Here is a 9,352-nt window from a genome sequence, read left to right as displayed (position 1 = left end):
TGGTGTGCTGAAGAAAATGTGAATTTACTGTGTAAAAGACAAATGGATGAATATCCTGCCCCAGAGCTCTTGTTTGTATGCATTTAATATGATTTTTAATATTTCTTGACTACTTAACACTGTCTCTAGGCAGACATAAAATGTGAATGGCCTCACATATATCTAAGATGTATAAACTGTGTGGTAGGCAAATTGTGCGCTGCTGGGCAGACATCTTCTAGCTTGTTGAGGCAAAACCTGTGACAGTAAAGACAGTATGTCAACGAACATGTTATGTAAGGCCAAATAAATATAGCAACGCGTTCTATTCCCAGCACAATAATTAACAATCAGATTTGTGAGCAGCCCCTGGAAGTCTATTTCAGCTCCAGTGAATTTTGTGCTGGAACTGGGTGACTGAGCGCGACCCCTAAAGGCAGTTTTAATTGCTTCGTTAGTGACATTCATTCTCGAGCTGTACAGTACGCGGTAACAGTACAACAGAAACGCAAATAATTGTCATTGGTCGTGTGGTTATGTAAAATGATTAGGGCTGCTTGGCGTCGTTTCTATGTGTCCTCAAACTACACCTGCCTCAAAGGTAACTTTAAGGCAATAAGCATGAAAACATGAATGTTGATGATGAGAAAGCTGGAGACTAATAGGATTCCGTCAATCAATAGGAAGATTAAAAATAGTACATAGCGATCCCATTATTAATGGGGCAAAGGCAGAGTCTGGGTACCAGCATGTGGGTTGGGGTGCGTTAAATGGTTCTTTATGAGCCTCAATCTGTGTGTAATGGAATTGCTGCCGGTAATTCTCTACTCAAGAATTTCTGATACCGGGAGTATCAGTTACTGACAAGGAAGGGGGCTTCCTTGATCATTACCAGTGGAACCCCGGGGATTCCCTGAGAAAGGAGTCGCCAGAATTGAAATAATATCATGGTTGGTCATTCTAACGAAATAATTGTTGATGAACAGTTTCCCTGAGGTGCAACTAAATTTCCAAGGACTGGTGGCTAAGGCATAGAGGACTGCCCACCCATCCTCTTATTCATGAAATATACACTGTCAATTAAAGTTCAGGTGTGAACCCAAGCACCTATTTATTTGTCGAAATGGTGAGCTGTCATCATACATAGAGTGATGGGCAAGACAGATGATTCCAAATTCGTGCAGGAATCTATAGGAAACCATTACAATTGCCTCAATGCCCAGCTGGTGAGATATATTGTTTAGGAAAGACAGCAGCTAACCATGTGCAGTACTCTAATCTCTCTGTGAGTGATACATCAGGTACTACAGAAAGCCCAATCAAGGCTTTTGGCATAGCCTACAGCTTTCATTACAAGTTTGTGATTGAATCATTCGCATGGATTGCAGGCTTCATTCAGAAGCTTTGAAAGCATCCAAAATCTCCATCTGGGTCTCTGGGGCAGAATCAGAATGTGGCCAGCAGAATTATGCCCAGTATTTATGATTCTACTGGTATTTCCTCATTTGCCAGTGGACCCTCAGATACTCACTTATAATCCCCAGTAACATCCCCCAAGTTACTTGTACCCCTGGCTGAGGGTGAGGGCAGGAGGCTCAGAGTTCTAAGACATATTTCTAATTGATAAAAGTCTAGGGCTCACCAAAGGCATGGTTCAAAACAAGGTTAATGGGAGTCAGTCAATATGAGTCCTTGGGACTCCAATTGACCTTGGTCCGAGACACGCCTGTCATGGGCACTATGGGAGTCCATGAGACTCACACTGATCTTGTTTTGAACTGTTCCTGTTGCAGGCACCAGGCCCAGCCACACAATTGGGGCAGCATTTTTATCAGGACAAGTGAAGTAATAATGGGTGGTAGGAATTTTATGGCTTCCTACTGATTCCAGAAGTTTCCATCACAGAAACGTTAGGAAAATGTGTGTTTTAGTCAAAGATTAAGGTTTGCAAAGGCTACTGGGTAATAAATCCTCAGGAGAGCTACACAACCCATGCCACCCTGGACTCCTAGGGGTGTCTAGTTTCAGAAATGTCCAGGTTCAGTAGTTTTCCCTGGGTGTCGGACAACAAATGCCACAAAATCCAAATTGTGAAAACAGGGTTTGTGTCCGTTGAAACATCTGATGTGACTATGTTGCATTTTGGTAACTCTCCTATCATGGGTGCTAGGCCCACCTGTGGAAGCGGGGACCCATTTTTATTGGGAGACTTGAAGGAATGCTGTGTAATTGAAAATGTGTGGCACCCTGCAGAAGCAAGAACCTTCCCTCACAGAAATGTGGGGAAAATTAGAGTTTCTACCCAACCTTTGAGGTTTACTAGGACTGTACCACCACCTTGAATTCCTCTGAGTGCCCAGTCTTCAGAAATATCTGGGTATGGTAGAGATTCCTGGGTGGCAGCTGGGCTAGGGCCCACAATCCACAGATACTCACACTGTAAAAAACAAAAATAGGAAATGGAATTTTCTGGTTAAGTTATGATGTCTCCAGTTCATGTTTTAGGGTGTTTTGTGTTGTGGTTGATAGGCCTAGTCACATAATTTGCTTAATGTTTGTTTCGGGGCACATGTGGGTACTCAGAATAGTAGAACAAATGTTCTTCACCAATTGGATTTCTCCACATTAGTGCCTTCCAAATGTAAGCCAGTATGAAAAAAGAAAGACATTCAGAAAAATGCTCTGTGAATCATGTGCTAGTATTGGTATCCACAAATTCAGAGATGTACAAATAATAACTGCTCCTAAACTCAGTATTCTGTGTTCATTTTCAGAAATATATAGGTTTCCTTCATGCACACTTTTCACTCTTTATATTTTACCATATGGGTTTCTCTATACTTGGTTCACTATTAAAAACGTTTGTAAGGCGCAGCTCAGTTGCTGGATCTGGGTACCTATGGTAATTGGAGAACCTATTGCTTTTGTAAACCGACAATTGCGGCAAGATGTCACAAAAGAAAAAGTTAGAACAAATGACTGCTTTTTATTTCAACGGTTTGTTTCTTTCAGAAAACCTTGAGGGATCTACACAAAAGGATCCCTTGCGGAATTCAGATTTGTGTCTACTTTTCCAAAATATATAGCTTTCCGTAATCACAAATGTATTTCACAACTGTTTCTACTGAAAACTGAAAGTAGGTTGAAACCACTAAAATTTGGAAAAAATGGTCTACCTCTTAGAAAAATGCCAACCTGTGGTAAAAGATTTTTGGGGATACAGCTCTAGTTGTTCTTTAATGCTATGAAGTGTGAAGGTGGTGAGTTTAGCACAGCAAACCTTTCATTGATGCAACTTTTAGGAGAAAGAAACCAGGTGCTTTCTTGCAACAAACCTTTTTCTCATTTAGCTCTATTTCCGCTATTTTTCAGTCCTCTCCAAGTGAATTTACAAGCCCTGTTTACCTTTAGAATCCCTGTGATGTTGGGAAAAAGGACACAGATTTGGAGTGGGTACCTTATGTGAAATAAAATTTGGAAGTACCCACATAGCAAAAAAAAAAGGGCTCAGCACTGGGATGGAAAAGCATCAGGAGTTAAGGGGTTGATATTAATGCTTATGGTTGTTGCATGCTTCCTTTTGTTTGAGTAAGCCCAAATAACAAGAGAGGCCGTAATACTATTAGAATACTGGGGAAGCTGAAGATGTAATATTCAAATATATAATAACTAAGTTAGTTTGCATTTAACAAAGCATGAAACTTGACAAGGAACTGTAATATTCAGTCTTGAAAAAGTTGTTTTTCACGCAATGTATACATTTTTTCAATAAGTTTCCCATAAATGTATCAGTATGAATACCATAGAACAGTAAATATACAGACATGCCACTGGAAGAGATGCTGCATTTTCGAGGTGAGGAAAAAAAGGAAAGTAATAGTGCTCACTTTCGTTCAGAACAGCATTTATGTTGATTCAAAAAAGGTATCAGAGACTGATAGGCCAGACCTTCGCCAACATGTGCTTTATTGAGACTTAAACTCACTGAAGAGAAAAGGCTTCACACAGCCCAACACTGGAGCAGGGTCAACAGACATTGCTGTTCTACTCCCAGCTTGTACCTGAGGTGAGGGATAACAAACACAACAATAGACGAGTAACAGTGAATTACAGGAATGTTTATGATCGATCGAGTCCAAGTCACATCAAATAGACAATAAGATCGAAGCTCAAGTTGTCTATGACGTCACTCTGAACCCCAAGGTGATAAATATCCATATAATTCACTTTTTACTCACCTACAATGTTATGTTGCTTATGTCTCACAAAATCCCTGCCCCAGCTTTCATGTGCTGTGCAGGGTCAAAGGAGTAATGGGGGAGCCATATATAACATGATCTCTCCTTCCTGTGCCAAATTAAAAAATATATATAACCTCCAGCCACCCACCCCACTTCTCTCTGTGCCTTCCCTTCCCTCCAGAAGCTGTGCTCCCTGCTTTCCAGCATTTCTCCGTAGGGTTCGCAAAGAGCCCTGCCACAGCAGCCTGAAATTCCATTATGACATAGCAACTGTGGTTAATAGTTGCTGTTAATCATCACTGCTACATCATAGTCTTTTTAAGGACTACATTGAAAAAATATCAGCAGATGGTCTCTGGGCCCTTAACCCTAGTAAGTCAGCGTTCAAGCTTGCAATTAAAAAATGTGTAAGAACGCTATCACTTACTAGTGACAAAGCACTGTTTGCAAAACGAAGCCACGCATGGGCAGTTATTAATTCTTATAACCGCCTAACCCCAGCCTCCTACCTCTCCAGCCCATACTCGATAAATGAGATATAACGCGCATGTATGAAGATGACCTTAAGTGGGCTGTCCCTTCTTTAGATCTCACCCCAGTTAACAAAATGGACGCAGCTGGCACTCCAAGTAAAAGCCTTAAATGTAGAATTTGGGCTAAGGGCTGTGAATGGAAGAACTACCTCTGATAGACTGGGTGTGAACACTTTTAATGGGAATAGTGCCCCATTCTGAATTGACTGTATCCTTATTGATGTGAGGCTATGGAGAGGAGTGGTTGACATGAGGGTGGGTGTCACAACTAACAGAGACCATAATCCTCTCTGTCTAAGCATGAGGCCCCTGTGGGATGCTCCTTCTAACCCCACAAGAAGCTCACTCCTGAGCAATACTAAGGAGGTCTACCCACCAAATGACAGACTACTGCTAAAATGTTGGAAGATAGTTTTGCATGAAGATATAATCAGGGCATGCAGCACAATCTGGCAGCAGACATTCTCGAGCTTCATTCTTTGGCTAAAAGCATTGGTTGTGCGGTTGAAGTAGTCAACTCCCACTCCTGTATCTTTGATCGATTAAACTCTTATTGTATAGTCGCGAGGCCAGACCGAAGGCTCAATAACCCAATACCAATAGGGGAAACATCCTCATGGTACACAAGGGATGGTAAATCTGAGCACCTAATTCTAGCCTCAGCTATTAAAGCAAAAGAAAGCCACCTAATTAAAGCCTCTTGAAAGCGCTATAAGGCAATCTTGCATCATGCGTAAAGGGGGTGGGATGAATCCCGTTGGCAGAAAAACAAGGAAGCATGTGCTGAGAAAGACCCTAAATCCTTCTGGTCCTTATTTACTTGAGGCAAAAAATCAGGGGCCCAATCACTCCCCATTTTACAGGCAAGGTATGACCACTTTGGGAAGCTTTATTCAGATTCTGTAGATACGCTTCCAATGGAGGGAGTTGTTTTCCCAAGCTAGCCCTCTAGCGATACATTATTTACCTTGGGCAAGGCATCTCTCTGCCGAACAGTACAGTCCAAAGTCTCGGGGCCTGATGGCCTTTCAGGAGATCTATTTTTATCTGATAAAACAAGCTGGGCTCGCTGCATCTTACTGTCAAATGCCATAGCTAGCGATGCCCCAGTTCCAGGGGCATGAAAGGTAGGAGAGGTGGTCCCAATCTACAAAAAAGGGGACGCAGAAGAGCCTCCCAATTACAGGCCTATTAGACTGACCAATGCCCTCCAAAAGGTTTTCTGTAGGGCCCTTTTGTCAAAGTTTCAGATATGGGTGGAACATTATGCAATTTTATCCCAATATCAAGCCGGCTTTAGGGAAAAGATGAGACAATCAATCGGGTATTATGCCTCCTGCTTCTTTATTGGAAAGTTATAGTGATTGGTCAGGGCAGTCTTTCTCTATCTTTTAATGATTTAAAGACTGCCTTCGATTTAGTCCCCAGGCATAAACTGTGTCATGTGCTCAAACGTATGGGCATCCTGTTACCTATTCTTAGCTTGGTAGTTCAATTGCACAAAGGCAATTATGCCCAGATTAGATGGGGGTCGCAAGTGCAACATACAGAGCACATTCCAGTTAGCAGGGGAGTCCGCCAAGGTGGCGTTTTGGCACCAACTCTATTCTCCTTGTATATGAATGGAGTGGTTAGTTGTTTGCTACAAGAACCTGCCCATGCGCCAACCTGGGTGAGGGAAGGTAGCAACCCTTTTGTTTGCAGATGACACCCTGCTGGTGTCAAAGAACCCAGCTGGGCTTCAGCTTACACCCAGCAGATTCCATCCCTTCTGCGACACTAGGGGCTTGGTTATTAACACCACAAGAACCAAATTTATTTCCTTTAACCCCCACAATTCTTACACAGCTAACCCAACGTTAGGAGGGTTCCCCTTGGAAAGAGTCGGCACCTTTGACTATCATAGTGTCAATCTCTCAGATAAAATGACTTAGAAGCCCTATTTAACAAAGATGCTACTGGGCCATTAGCAAGTCACAGGGGCCCTTGGGAAAGAACATCGCTCCTCACATTGTAGACCTGTTGCTACTGCCCTGCATATCCACAATTTGAAAGCAGTCAGCACAGCCCTGTATGGCGCAAAGCTGTGGGGATTTGACAAGATACCGAGATCAGCAGATCAGAGCACAAATTCCTCAGAAGACTTGTGATGCTGTCTCGAAAACACCCCGCTCATTCCCTTAATGCTTGATATGGGTAGAGGCTATATAGGTGACGTCCGTTGCTATACTGGGCCCCTATCCGGAGGACCCCGGAGCTACTGCTTTACGCGGAAGCTCTATTAGAGGTCATCTGTCTAGACACGTGAAGAAGGTGGGGTGGATCAGAAATGTTAGAAAATTGGCGTCTGACGTAGGGCTTCAAGCCATATGGGAAAAATTAGATTCACCATTGCTCCAAAAAAGATCTTGTAAAGCAACATTACTGGGAATGGTTTGAGCAACAAGAGTCCACTAAGCATGATCAGGGGAAACTTACTAAATAATTTTTCCCGCATAATAGGCTAGATCATTGGTACCCTACTTAGATCAAATTCAGGCTCCCCAATATAGGATGCTATATAGTCAATTTAGGTTTGGCACCCTTCCTGTTGGTGAGGTAACAGCTAAGTGGCACACTATTGACTCAAGCTCAAGTAATTGCCCAGGATGCAAAGCACTGGTGGAGTATGTTGCCCATGCGCTGTTTGCAAATCCTGCTTAGCACAGCCTAGGTCTAAATCGCTAAATCGATTCACCAGCAACTGGGCACACGGTACCATCGGAAAGTCCTGCGTATCCTAACATCGGCTACCAGACCCGTCTTTGAATGTGTAGTGGCTACGTTTTTAAGCCATATGTGGGGAATTAGGAGGAAGGCCCAAGCGAGAGAACTACAGTTACCAGTAGGCCGGCCTTTAGACCCAGTTGTATGAGGGTTTTTGGTATTTTTATTCACGGAAATTTTGATTTCCTCAAAAGTGCTGCACAATCACTTTATTGTAAAACAACTATCCCACCAGTTTTGTAGCGAAAGGGCACAAAAGGCAAATAGCGTGTTTGTCGGGCATGCAGATTGTTTTAGCATATTTTAATTATCGAAATATTTTGATAGTCCTTTTTCATTATTCCCTTTACACTTTCTTTCTATTCCTTTTATTGGTGTTATTGGTGTAATTTTCAGAACACTCACCCTGTCCTGATGATGATCTAAAGTATCCCAAGATCGAAACTTCGTCGACCCCATGTTGAAAATCCCCCCACTTGTACATATCATTCTGGATTTCTTTGTCTATCTGTGTGCTATTTCGTATACTGTCACCTCCACTCAGTCACGTAACGCACCCTTGTCACTTAGGTGAGCACCTGAACGTATTTGTGTAAATATCAATCTGCATAATATTATGATGATTAAATGAATACATGTTGCCCATGAAGCCTGCTCCCTTAGCGATTTATTCATTAGACCAAATAATATTTAACCTTGTGTTACTGGACCTTATCAGGCCTCCCCTGAACCACTGTACTCTTTATAAAAAATCACAACACAGTGCAGCAACAAAAGTTGCTGAATAGCGTTGCTTGAGAGGAAGAGAGAGCAGGGCAGCACCATATCTACAAAGGCATGATGCTGTATTGCTCTATTGCCATTGCTGGTGCACTAACAGGCTTCATAGAGCCACACACACCAGTGTCTGTGTCATGACTAGCATAGGTTTTGAAGAGGAAAAATATATTTTCAGTACAAAATACCATGCCTAGACAAACTTTAAAAAGGTTCTCGCCATGGATGTGTGCTGCACAGTGCACCCCCATACAAAGTAGGAAAAGATTCTTCAAAATAAAAGAGTTTCTTCTCTACAACGCCAACATTAAACAACATTATGTATTTATGTACATCCTTATCTACATTTTCTACATTTTTTTAGTGGCTAGGGATTAGCGTAAAAAACCATGGTTGGTTGTTTGGGAACACTCATGTATCACCCATAGTGCTCCAGCTGGAAGAAAAGCAGTGCAAAGCATTGCTATGTGCTGCTTTGCATTATTTCAGGCAACTTTCCAGTGCACAACAAGCACAAATAATAACTTACTATGACTGTGTGCAAGAATGTCCTCCTTATTGCAGCAGATTGCCCACAAGAAAACCAGTGTTTGGGGACCAGTGGAACACTTCTTAACACAGCTTTCTCCTGTGCAGTCCAGAGTGGAATACCACAGCAATACAGAAAGACTTCAGGTCAAGAAAATGTACTGCTTGAGGCTGCCTAGAGCTGGGGAGGCCCCAAAAGTGACTGTGTGTCGGATGAGTCTGTAACAATTGCAAACTTTAACAGTTACAATTTCATATGGTGGCACTGTTTTACAAAATCAATCAGTGGAAATCCCCATTGTGCCCTGACACTATAAAGAAAACCTTAACTTAGCCTATTCTTAGACACAACCATACAGAGGCTCAGTCACGCTGGAGAAGCACAGATTACCAGTGAATGGGCAAAAGCAGTGATACATTAACACTATTACACATTAACCTCAAAATACTTTCTAGCATGTGAGGAAAATCACACCTAAAATGCATATAGTGTAAACATTAGCTGCTAACAGGAAAAAACAAATCAGC

This window comes from Lissotriton helveticus, chromosome 5_1 (assembly GCF_964261635.1).
Source record: "Lissotriton helveticus chromosome 5_1, aLisHel1.1, whole genome shotgun sequence".
Classification (NCBI taxonomy): domain Eukaryota; kingdom Metazoa; phylum Chordata; class Amphibia; order Caudata; family Salamandridae; genus Lissotriton; species Lissotriton helveticus.
Note: the sequence above shows the minus strand (reverse complement) of the source record.